Source organism: Pelophylax lessonae (assembly GCF_965119305.1).
Source record: "Pelophylax lessonae genome assembly, chromosome: 3".
In the NCBI taxonomy this organism is placed as follows: domain Eukaryota; kingdom Metazoa; phylum Chordata; class Amphibia; order Anura; family Ranidae; genus Pelophylax; species Pelophylax lessonae.
In genome coordinates this window covers 437,531,084-437,543,142 of record NC_138770.1, presented here as the reverse complement: position 1 = coordinate 437,543,142, position 12,059 = coordinate 437,531,084, and the positions used below count along the sequence as shown (strand labels likewise).

Genomic DNA, 12,059 nt, shown 5'->3' with positions numbered 1-12,059 from the left:
GCTGCTGGTCCTGGAGTGAAAAATCGAATATGTTATTATTTATGGTATTTAATGTGCTAATTTTACAGGCTCTGGATGGAATTGTGTTGCTGATTTAGAAATGGCCAGCAGAGGAGTGTTAATTTTGATGATGTCAGTTTTCAATTTAGTTTTAGTTATAGTCTTATGACTAAAATGCCATTTTAGTTTTAGTCGTATTTTGGTCTTATGACTAAAATGCCATTTTAGTTTTAGTCGTATTTTAGTCATCTGAATTGTTATAGTCATATTTTAGTCGAGTAAAATTGTGTTAATTTAGTCAACGAAAACATTTTAGTCGTTTCAGTCGACGAAATTAGCACTGCACATATGGTTGTAAAACATATATACATCAATCTATGTTTTTTTTTTTTTTTTTTTTTTTAATTATCATTTTTTGTCACAAGGTTATTTAGTTGGGTATTAATTTCGTATATTTGTTTTAATTATTTTGTGTGTGTGTATGTATGTGTATATATATGTGTGTGTGTGTGTATATATATATATATATATATATGTGTGTGTGTGTGTGTGTGTGTGTGTGTGTGTGTGTGTGTGTGTGTGTGTGATATATATATATATATATATATATATATATATGTATGTATGTGCATACAGTCATTACATATAATTTATATCCCCCCCTTCCTGAGTTTTGTCCACTAATTTTTACCATTTGTCTGTCCAATCTCGTGATCCACATCTTGCTGTGTTAGAGCATATGGAGAGTTATATTTTCAATCACCTTTTTAAATAAGTTTTTAATATATTTAACATGGTTCAATAGATTTCAATATGCCTTATATTATAACCGTTTTAGTCCATCTATATATGTGTGTATATAGGTGGGTGGTGAGGGGCTAATAATCCTTAAGAACACTGGGTGGTTCCACCCACTCCCCATCCTTGCTTTAAATGGTTCCGTTGCCATTTTCCCGTGACTTGACAAAGCGCATGTGCGCAAAACATGTCATCACGGCAACGTGCTCCACTCTGCATTGCTATACACGCCACGCGCTGAGTGCTGGCTGGTCCGGCTCTGCTTTCGTGTTCCACAGCTTGCATTTACACTCTAGATGGTGTTGTTCCAGCTTACCCTAGTGATTGGATCTCCTCACTCAGTTGTTCCCGAAGGTCATCACCCACCACCACCTACATGATCGGCTTGGAACTAGACTGGTTTGATTTCCTTTTATTGATTGTGTCCTACATATTTTATTGCTTCTTGTCAATAAATGTGTTTTCATATGCATTCGCTGCTTTTACAGTTCTTCATAATACCAACATCTGGAGAGCGCTGGTTCTTTCTCTTTTGGCGATCATCAGGGGGAACCTCAGTCCCTAGCTCTCTGGACCATAATTTGGTGAATGTAAGCAGTTTGCTATGGGTGTGAGCCAATATTGATTGGTTGATCGCTGATATAGTGTGGTGAGGCACCTCTAGGAGGATACACATGCGCTCAAAATCTAATATGGGGCCTATGAATTAAGCCTGAGGCATGTAACAACTTACAATAGGCAGACAGATGAAATTTTGTCAGCCAATTTAACGAAGATGATGTGGCATCAGGGTGAGCTACGAAGGTTCCGAGAGACGCATTCATATAAGAACAGGCTGTAGGCCACGAGGATCTATCGTAAGACCCAAAATTAAACACCTCTCTACTCTCCAAAAGGGCTGGATTATCAAATAATGGAGTCAGTGGGCCCAGGTCGAAGGAGAGTTAAAAACTCTTTCCTACGGTACCTGACTTGGAGCGCTGCCACTGTCAGAGGGGAGAGAGCTAATGATTTAAACGAGGCACTGTGGCCCCATAACAGTGCTCGAAGGTCTATGGGAGACACTGATTTCCTGACACAATTTAATCGACCTTCTCATTTTTGTGAGAAGTGGGCTATAGCTGAGAGCGTATAAATCCCATAAACATGCTGGTATGGCAGTGCCTAAATAGGTAGTGGATTGCCAGCAAAATTGAAAGTTCGACTGAAAAGTGGAGAGAGAACTGTGCAGTAAAGAGATATTTAGAGCTTCCGTTTTGGTAAGATTGAGCTTAAAGTTGCTATAAACACGGAACCTATGTATTTCTGCTAAAATAAATGGGATACTGATGTGTGGTTGAGTAACACATAGAAGAAGATCGTCCGCGTAAAGCGATAATTTGCAGTGCGCTGATGGGCTATGTATTCCATTGATTGAAGGATTGGACCTAATAGCTTAGGCTAGAGGTTCTTTAACAATGGCGAAGAGTAGGGGAGACAAACCTGTCTAGTTCCGTTTTTGTTATAGGAAATTTTTCCGAGCGAATCCCTTTAACCATTACCGTGGCAGTAGGGGCAGAGTATAGGGACATGATGTGGGAAAGCATTATGGGGCCTAAGCCTATTTAGATAAGTGTCTCTGTTAAAGGCCTTTTCTGCATCAACATGAAAGAAGGAAGGTTGGAATGTGGTTACGTTGGGCATATGCTATGAGATGGAGTGTTTTGGTGGTATTGTCCCTGGCCTCACAGCCAGGGACTAAGCCCACCTGGTCCCTGTGAATAATATTGGGAGGTAAGGGAGAAAGACGGTTCCCAATAGTTTTAGAAAATACAGTAATTTCAAATCGGTGTTCAACAGAGATTGGCCTGTAATTATTACAAATAGAGGGATCTTTCCCCGGTTTAGGGATAACTGCTATCTGGGTTTGTAAAAGAGAGGGAAGATGAGAATCGTGAAAAGTTTCTTTCATCGTTTGCCTTGTTAGAATGTGAGGATACGTAGGACACCTCAGCTGCTGAAAGCAAGTCAAATTCTGCTATGTATACTGGTTGCATTTAAAATACATTTAATAATTGAATACATATATAGCTTGCATTCGTTGATGATTGCTAGTGTCCGCCTTAAATTTAGCTTTAAGGCAATAACCTTTTTTTTTTTTTTTTTTTTTTTTTTTCTCTCACCAAAACCATTTTTTGTTTGTTTTTGGTATGGTGAAGTAAGGCTTAGAACATTTCTTGAGTTTTCATTACTGTGTGTGTTCTAGAGCTGCACAATTAATCATTAAAAAAATCATGATCTTGATTCAACCCCACTTACGATCTTAATCCAGCATTTCCACGATTCATGTAATTGTAAGGGCTCTTTCACACGATCCGCCGATCCCCGCTGAGCCGGCGGATGACCGCTCCGTCTCCGCTTGCAGTGCGGAGAGGGAGTTGTCACAACCCCCGCTGCTCTCTATGGGGGATCGGATGAGAGCGGAAAAATAGGGTTTCCATCCGTCCGGATTTCATGGACAGGATCGGATACGGATGGCAGCGGGTGTCAGCGGAGGTGTCTCCGCTGTCTCCCCATAGAGCTGCATGGAGGATCCGATCAGATCCGCCTAAAAAACTGACAGGCGGATCTGATCGGATCGCCCGTGTGAAAGAGCCCTAAATGTAAGTGCAGAGCTGTTCTCTGCTCACAGCTGTCAAAAAAAAAATAGCAGCCTGCTAATTTTATCAAAACATTGCTCAGCGCTGAGAGATAAAAAGAAACCTTGTATCTTTTGGTTCTTTCTGACATCAAAGTGGATGAACTTTGGTCTGCAAATGAGGTCATTTTAACCACCTTAAATACGAAGCCTTTTTTTGACACTTGTTGCTTACAAGTTAAAATCAGTATTTTTTTCTATAAAATTACACAGAACCCCCAAACATATTTTTTCAGCAAAGACCCTGTAGGATAAAATGGCGGTGGTTGCTATATTTTATGTCACGCTGGTGTACGTTTATGAAACGGAGAATTTTTTTCTCCGTTCACTTCTCGGCAGTTCTCAGAAGAAAATGATCTCCTCTGGCACCCTGTTTATGAAGCGGAGAACTTCAGTTCTCACAAGGAGAACAGAGGAGAAGTTTTGAGTTTCAGTTCCTCTGAAAATGGCCGAGATCTGTGTACAAGTGAAAGGGCCGCCTGTAATCTCAGAAGTACAAGTCAGGGTTAGGTTATTAAAAAAAAAAAAATATCCAAATCTTTGATCCCCAGGAGCACCATCAAATCTATCATAAGCAAATGGAAAGAACATGGCACAACAGCAAACCTGCCAAGAGATGGCCGCCCACCAAAACTCACGGACTGGGCAAGGAGGGCATTAATCAGAGAGGCAGCACAGAGACCTAAGGTAACCCTGGAGAAGCTGCAGAGTTCCACAGCAGAGACTGGAATATCTGTAGATAGGACAACAATAAGCTGTACGCTCCATGGAGTTGGGCCTTATGGCAGAGTGGCCAGAAGAAAGCCATTACTTTCAGTAAAAAAAAAAAAAAGACGTTTTCAGTTTGCGAAAAGGCATGTGGGAGACTTCCAAAATGTATGGTAGAAGGTGCTCTGGTCAGATGAGAATAAAATTGAACTTGAAGAAGTTGAAGGAGCTGAAGCAGCTTTGCAAGGAGGAATGGGCAAAAACCCCCGTGGTAAGATGTGGCAAGCTCATAGAGACTTATCCACAGCGACTTGGAGCTGTGATTGCCGCAAAAGGTGGCTCTACAAAGTATTGACTGTAGGGGGGTGAATAGTTATGCACATTAACCTTTTCTGTTATTTTGTTGTTTGCTTCACAATAAAAAAACACATCTTCAAAGCTGTGGGCACAGACATCCCAACCTGCAAAAACTCATTTCAGGGAGGTGAGCCCCCCCCCCACGGCACCGCTACCCCCCCCCCACACGCACGCGCCGCACCCCCCCCCCTTTCCAATTTAACACTACCAGAGAATAATGAAATGAAATGTAATCAGTATACCTGGTCACTGGTGCTGGCACTGGTGCTCGTACTGGCCTGGTCACTGGTGCTGGCCTGGTCACTGGTGCTGGTACTGGTGCTGGTCACTGGTGCTGGCCCTGGTCACTGGTGCTGGTACTGGCCTGGTCACTGGTACTGGTGCTGGCCTGGTCACTGGTGCTGGTCACTGGTGCTGGTGCTGGTCACTGGTACTGGTGCTGGTCACTGGTGCTGGTACTGGCCTGGTCATTGGTGCTGGCCTGGTCATTCGTGCTGGCCTGGTCACTGGTGCTGGTACTGGCCTGGTCACTGGTACTGGCCTGGTCACTGGTGCTGGTACTGGCCTGGTCATTGGTGCTGGTCTGGTCACTGGTGCTGGTACTGGCCTGGTCACTGGTACTGGCCTGGTCACTGGTACTGGCCTGGTCACTGGTGCTGGTACTGGCCTGGTCACTGGTGCTGGTCTGGTGCTGGTACTGGCCTGGTCACTGGTGCTGGTCTGGTGCTGGTACTGGCCTGGTCACTGGTGCTGGCCTGGTCACTGGTGCTGGTACTGGCCTGGTCACTGGTACTGGCCTGGTCACTGGCGCTGGTCTGGTCACTGGCGCTGGTCTGGTCACTGGTGCTGGTACTGGCCTGGTCACTGGTGCTGGTACTGGCCTGGTCACTGGTGCTGGTCTGGTCACTGGTGCTGGTACTGGCCTGGTCACTGGTGCTGGTACTGGCCTGGTCACTGGTTCTGGTACTGGCCTGGTCACTGGTGCTGGTACTGGCCTGGTCACTGGTCACTGGTACTGGTGCTGGTCTGGTCACTGGTGCTGGTACTGGTCACTGGTGCTGGTACTGGCCTGGTCACTGGTGCTGGTACTGGTGCTGGTCTGGTCACTGGTGCTGGTCACTGGTGCTGGTACTGGCCTGGTCACTGGTACTGGCCTGGTCACTGGTGCTGGTACTGGCCTGGTCACTGGTGCTTGTACTGGTGCTGGCCTGGTCACTGGTGCTGGTACTGGCCTGGTCACTGGTGCTGGTCTTGTCACTGGTGCTGGTACTGGCCTGGTCACTGGTGCTGGTCTGGTCACTGGTGCTGGTACTGGTCTGGTCACTGGTGCTGGTCTGGTCACTGGTGCTGGTCTGGTCACTGGTGCTGGTCTGGTCACTGGTGCTGGTACTGGCCTGGTCACTGGTGCTGGTGCTGGCACTGGCCTGGTCACTGGTGCTGGTACTGGCCTGGTCACTGGTGCTGGTCTGGCCACTGGTGCTGGTCACTGGTGCTGGTACTGGCCTGGTCACTGGTACTGGTGCTGGTCACTGGTGCTGGTACTGGTGCTGGTCTGGTCACTGGTGCTGGTACTGGCCTGGTCACTGGTGCTTGTACTGGTGCTGGCTTGGTCACTGGTGCTGGTACTGGCCTGGTCACTGGTGCTGGTCTGGTCACTGGTGCTGGTCTGGTCACTGGTGCTGGTCTGGTCACTGGTGCTGGTACTGGCCTGGTCACTGGTGCTGGTACTGGCCTGGTCACTGGTGCTGGTACTGGCCTGGTCACTGGTGCTGGTCTGGTCACTGGTGCTGGTACTGGCCTGGTCACTGGTGCTGGTACTGGTCTGGTCACTGGTGCTGGTACTGGTCTGGTCACTGGTGCTGGTACTGGCCTGGTCACTGGTGCTGGTCTGGTCACTGGTGCTGGTACTGGCCTGGTCACTGGTGCTTGTACTGGTGCTGGTCTGGTCACTGGTGCTGGTACTGGCCTGGTCACTGGTGCTGGTCTGGTCACTGGTGCTGGTACTGGCCTGGTCACTGGTGCTTGTACTGGTGCTGGCCTGGTCACTGGTGCTGGTACTGGCCTGGTCACTGGGGCTGGTACTGGCCTGGTCACTGGTGCTGGTCTGGTCACTGGTGCTGGTACTGGTGCTGGTCTGGTCACTGGTGCTGGTACTGGCCTGGTCACTGGTGCTAGTACTGGTGCTGGCCTGGTCACTGGTGCTGGTACTGGCCTGGTCACTGGTGCTGGTACTGGCCTGGTCACTGGTGCTGGTACTGGCCTGGTCACTGGTGCTGGTACTGGCCTGGTCACTGGTGCTAGTACTGGTGCTGGCCTGGTCACTGGTGCTGGTACTGGTGCTGGTACTGGCCTGGTCACTGGTGCTGGTACTGGTGCTGTCTTGGTCACTGGTGCTGGTACTGGCCTGGTCACTGGTGCTGGTCTGGTCACTGGTGCTGGTACTGGCCTGGTCACTGGTGCTGGTACTGGCCTGGTCACTGGTGCTGGTACTGGCCTGGTCACTGGTGCTGGTACTGGCCTGGTCACTGGTGCTGGTACTGGCCTGGTCACTGGTGCTGGTACTGGCCTGGTCACTGGTGCTGGTCTGGTCACTGGTACTGGCCTGGTCACTGGTGCTGGTACTGGTGCTGGCCTGGTCACTGGTGCTGGTACTGGCCTGGTCACTGGTGCTGGTGCTGGTGCTGGTGCTGGTCTGGTCACTGGTGCTGGTACTGGCCTGGTCACTGGTGCTTGTACTGGTGCTGGTCTGGTCACTGGTGCTGGTACTGGCCTGGTCACTGGTGCTGGTACTGGCCTGGTCACTGGTGCTTGTACTGGTCACTGGTGCTGGTACTGGCCTGGTCACTGGTGCTTGTACTGGTCACTGGTGCTGGTACTGGCCTGGTCACTGGTGCTTGTACTGGTCACTGGTGCTGGTACTGGCCTGGTCACTGGTGCTGGTACTGGCCTGGTCACTGGTGCTGGTCTGGTCACTGGTGCTGGTACTGGCCTGGTCACTGGTGCTTGTACTGGTGCTGGCCTGGTCACTGGTGCTGGTACTGGCCTGGTCACTGGGGCTGGTACTGGCCTGGTCACTGGTGCTGGTACTGGTGCTGGTCTGGTCACTGGTGCTGGTACTGGCCTGGTCACTGGTGCTAGTACTGGTGCTGGCCTGGTCACTGGTGCTGGTACTGGCCTGGTCACTGGTGCTGGTACTGGCCTGGTCACTGGTGCTAGTACTGGTGCTGGCCTGGTCACTGGTGCTAGTACTGGTGCTGGCCTGGTCACTGGTGCTGGTACTGGTGCTGGTACTGGCCTGGTCACTGGTGCTGGTACTGGTGCTGGCTTGGTCACTGGTGCTGGTACTGGTGCTGGCTTGGTCACTGGTGCTGGTACTGGCCTGGTCACTGGTGCTGGTCTGGTCACTGGTGCTGGTACTGGCCTGGTAACTGGTGCTGGTACTGGCCTGGTCACTGGTGCTGGTGCTGGCCTGGTCATTGGTGCTGGTCTGGTCACTGGTGCTGGTACTGGCCTGGTCACTGGTGCTGGTCTGGTCACTGGTGCTGGTACTGGCCTGGTCACTGGTGCTGGTCTGGTCACTGGTGCTGGTACTGGCCTGGTCACTGGTGCTTGTACTGGTACTGGTGCTTGTACTGGTACTGGTGCTGGTCTGGTCACTGGTGCTGGTACTGGCCTGGTCACTGGTGCTGGTCTGGTCACTGGTGCTGGTACTGGTCACTGGTGCTTGTACTGGTCACTGGTGCTGGTACTGGCCTGGTCACTGGTGCTGGTACTGGCCTGGTCACTGGTGCTGGTCTGGTCACTGGTGCTTGTACTGGTGCTGGTCTGGTCACTGGTGCTGGTACTGGCCTGGTCACTGGTGCTAGTACTGGTGCTGGCCTGGTCACTGGTGCTTGTACTGGTGCTGGTACTGGCCTGGTCACTGGTGCTGGTACTGGCCTGGTCACTGGTGCTAGTACTGGTGCTGGCCTGGTCACTGGTGCTGGTACTGGTCACTGGTGCTGGTACTGGCCTGGTCACTGGTACTGGCCTGGTCACTGGTGCTGGTCTGGTCACTGGTACTGGTGCTGGTCTGGTCACTGGTGCTGGTACTTGCCTGGTCACTGGTGCTAGTACTGGTGCTGGCCTGGTCACTGGTGCTGGTACTTGCCTGGTCACTGGTGCTAGTACTGGTGCTGGCCTGGTCACTGGTGCTGGCCTGGTCACTGGTGCTGGTACTGGCCTGGTCACTGGTGCTGGTACTGGCCTGGTCACTGGTGCTGGTACTGGCCTGGTCACTGGTGCTGGTACTGGTGCTGGTACTGGCCTGGTCACTGGTCACTGGTACTGGCCTGGTCATAGGTGCTGGTCATTTGCTGGTACTGGTCTCATGTGCTGGCTCTCTGGTGCTGCTCTCAGGTTAGGTCACGTGTCTGTCACAGAGTGGGGTGTCACGATGATTGGTCCCCCCGCGCGCCAAAATGCCTCCTGGAGTAGACGATGTGGCTGTAGTAGAGAGCAAAGCCTCTGCTTGCTCTCTGCAGCTCCTCCCACAGGCGGAGTGCATGACTCATATCACTCCGCCTGTGAGCCGGATCTACTTCGGCTCCGTGCAGGCTTGCTGACACACTCTTCTGCCTGCATCGATGAGTCATCTGACTCACACACAGAGCCGGGATATTGCTCTGAGCTCGCGGGTGTCCGTGAGCTCAGGGCGGAAAGCGGGAGTCTCCCGCGACTTGCGGGAGACTTGGGATGTCTGTGGGCATGTTCTGTAAAATAAATTATGCAAATCCTCAATCCATGTTAATTCCAGGTTGTGAGGCAACAAAACACGAAAAATGCCACTGTATACACACATTATTTATTTATATATATATACACACACACACACACACACACACACACACACACACACACACACACACACACACACACACACACACACACACACACACACACACACACACACACACACACACACACACACACACACACACACACACATAAATAAATATGGCAGGGGGACATGTTTACTGTGACTTCTGATCGAGGAAGAAGGCTGTCAATAATCTTCCTTCTTCCCCCTCAGTTCTCCCCAGATTCTGTCTTTTCTCCCCGATTCTCCACCTCCAGGCTGACTGACCGTTTTTGTGTCAGTCAATTACAGATTCTCCGTGTGTGGAGATGATCAGCAGAGAACATGTTCTACCCCGATCATCTCTGTTTCATAAACCGATAATGATCCGAGATGAGCTGCGATCAGCAGAATCACTGCTCATCTCCGTTTCATAAACGGACACCACTGTAATTGTGCATCGGTCTTTCCAGCAAATTTTTAGGGGAAAAAAATACACTTTTAATGAATTAAAAAAAAAAAAAAAAAACTAAACCGTTTTAGTTAGACCAATTTTTTTGTATAATGTAAAAGATTGTTATGCTGGGAATTCTGAGAGAATTGTGATCTTTATTCTAAGCAATAAAATAGTGATTCTCATTTTATCCAGAATGGTGCAGCTCTAGTGTGTTCCCACTGGAGAGATTTCTCTTTAGCTCTTTACTACAGTAGCAAGAAAAAGTCAGGAGACCCACCTTTCACACTGGTTGCCAGAACTGGTGATTCAGTTAGATTTCCCCTCACTTCCTGCTCTTGTAACAGCTGTGAACATTTTAGATTTCTCTTTATTCCTTGTCCCTAAGACATGACATGTTCAAATCTTCCTTTGCTGTATGCAAAGCTTAAAACTTTGGGCTGGAATTCCACTTAAACTGTATCATCTCTTCAGAGAGGTCCCAAATACATAGCACATTTAACAACTCGCTTTCCCTGGAACAAATAGAGTGTCGCAGGCACTAGAATTCCGTTGCACCATCACATGACAAACAATGTTCAGGAACAGGTATGGGTATTTGTTGCAGAAGGTGAGCACTGGGTCAGCACAGTAGGTTAAACCTCATATCACTGGCTCATTGTTACTGATCTCTCTGCTAGTCCTCTGTCCCCATTGCGGAGACAGGCACATGGCCGAGGAGTTTACTCCGGGGTGGGCAGAGCCTGATGGGGAACTCCAGAGACTAGTTCCACATCAGGTCTGCCACTATTGTGCATGACAGCAGTGGTTGGATTCCTTAGCCTCTCTTTGGCTGAATAGTGGCTGTGGCTTACTGTGCCATCCTCTTCCATAAGAGCCCATGATTGGCATTCTTCTTCGTGCTTCAACTGCATTGCACTGCTATCCTGCTAAGTTATTGGTTGCCAGGACTTCAACAGCCACCGGCATCCTAGCAACCCACGGGCTGTGTGCAGGAAGTTGTCATATTCATGATTGCTTCCCAACATGTACTGTACATGCCCCATTCTGAGCATTGGCATCTTTACGTACACAGTGGGTTACGCTCACAGTGGGTCTTAATTACTGTCACTTTCCTAATCATAAACTGCCAGTTATTCTTTTTAAATTGTAGCAGTTATAGCGGCAAGTTCCTAAAGTGGTGCCATTAAGATCTACCAGAATCGGTCACACATGTTGAGACTGCAAACAAAGCAGTCTCAAGGCTTTCTTGAATTAGTAGTTATTTTAAAGGGACCCTACCTCCAGATAAAGTGTTGTAAATGCTTGATTGAATTCCCCGTGATCATTCAGCCTATACAGTGGAATACGTATTAGTGTTGCATATTCTATCTCCCACAGGATTTCTTTGACTTGCCTCCTAAAATACTGTGACCCATGTGTAAGAACTCTGAGGGTACTGATCTAAAACCTGCTGGACCACCTGACCTGTATTACTCCTGGAACTTTATGTGGCTTTATTTAGCTTTTTGATTGCATTGTGCGTTTAGTACGTTTCTCTGCAATGGCATTTATCTGTATCTTTCCCTGTAGAAGCTTTGCTCTTGTGTCCCATTATATTTCATGTTTCCTTGTATCTGGAGACTGTTTAACATTCATCAAGGCTCACATGGCTGAGCCTGTTATCCTCTGGCAGATGAAATTCTCTGGGGTGATGTGTAGTCAGTGTTGCGAGATGAATGCCCCGAGCTCATTTTCTAGTGTTATAGGATTTATATGCAATGGATTTGCAAAGTGGTGAGTTCACATTTAGAAAACACTGCTATAGCTTGAAAACCGGGAACTTGCTCAAATACAGCTGTATTCATAAAAAAATAAAGAGAATTTGCTATGTGCAAATTCATATTTGAATATTTAGGTGAACCGTTGCCTTTTCGTCTATTGGAAAGTTGTGCATATCTTAAACTTTATCAGTTTTGACTAGCATTTGTCAGGGGTATACAATAATGGTGTCATATTGAAGTCAAGGGGTCTGCATAATGTCATGAGAATTTAGGCATGTTGGATACCTTGTCGCAATCGGAGTGCAAATAGCTGATATATGCTTGGCTCGGAAGCCGGTGATATATAGCACACAAGTGTTTGGTGCTTATTAATTTGGCACTTTGTAAATACGTACCAAAGATTTTATTACATAATGTTTTTCTATTCAATTGCATTTTCACTACTAATGTCGCCTTCATATTTAT

General features: G+C 48.5%; 1 protein-coding gene across 1 annotated transcript in view; it reads left to right on the top strand.

The window, feature by feature from the left end:
- MAP7 (microtubule associated protein 7) overlaps positions 1 to 12,059 on the top strand; it is a gene marked incomplete at its 3' end in the record, with an annotated part of 231,665 nt that overhangs the window by 66,209 nt on the left and 153,397 nt on the right. The window lies entirely within an intron of this gene.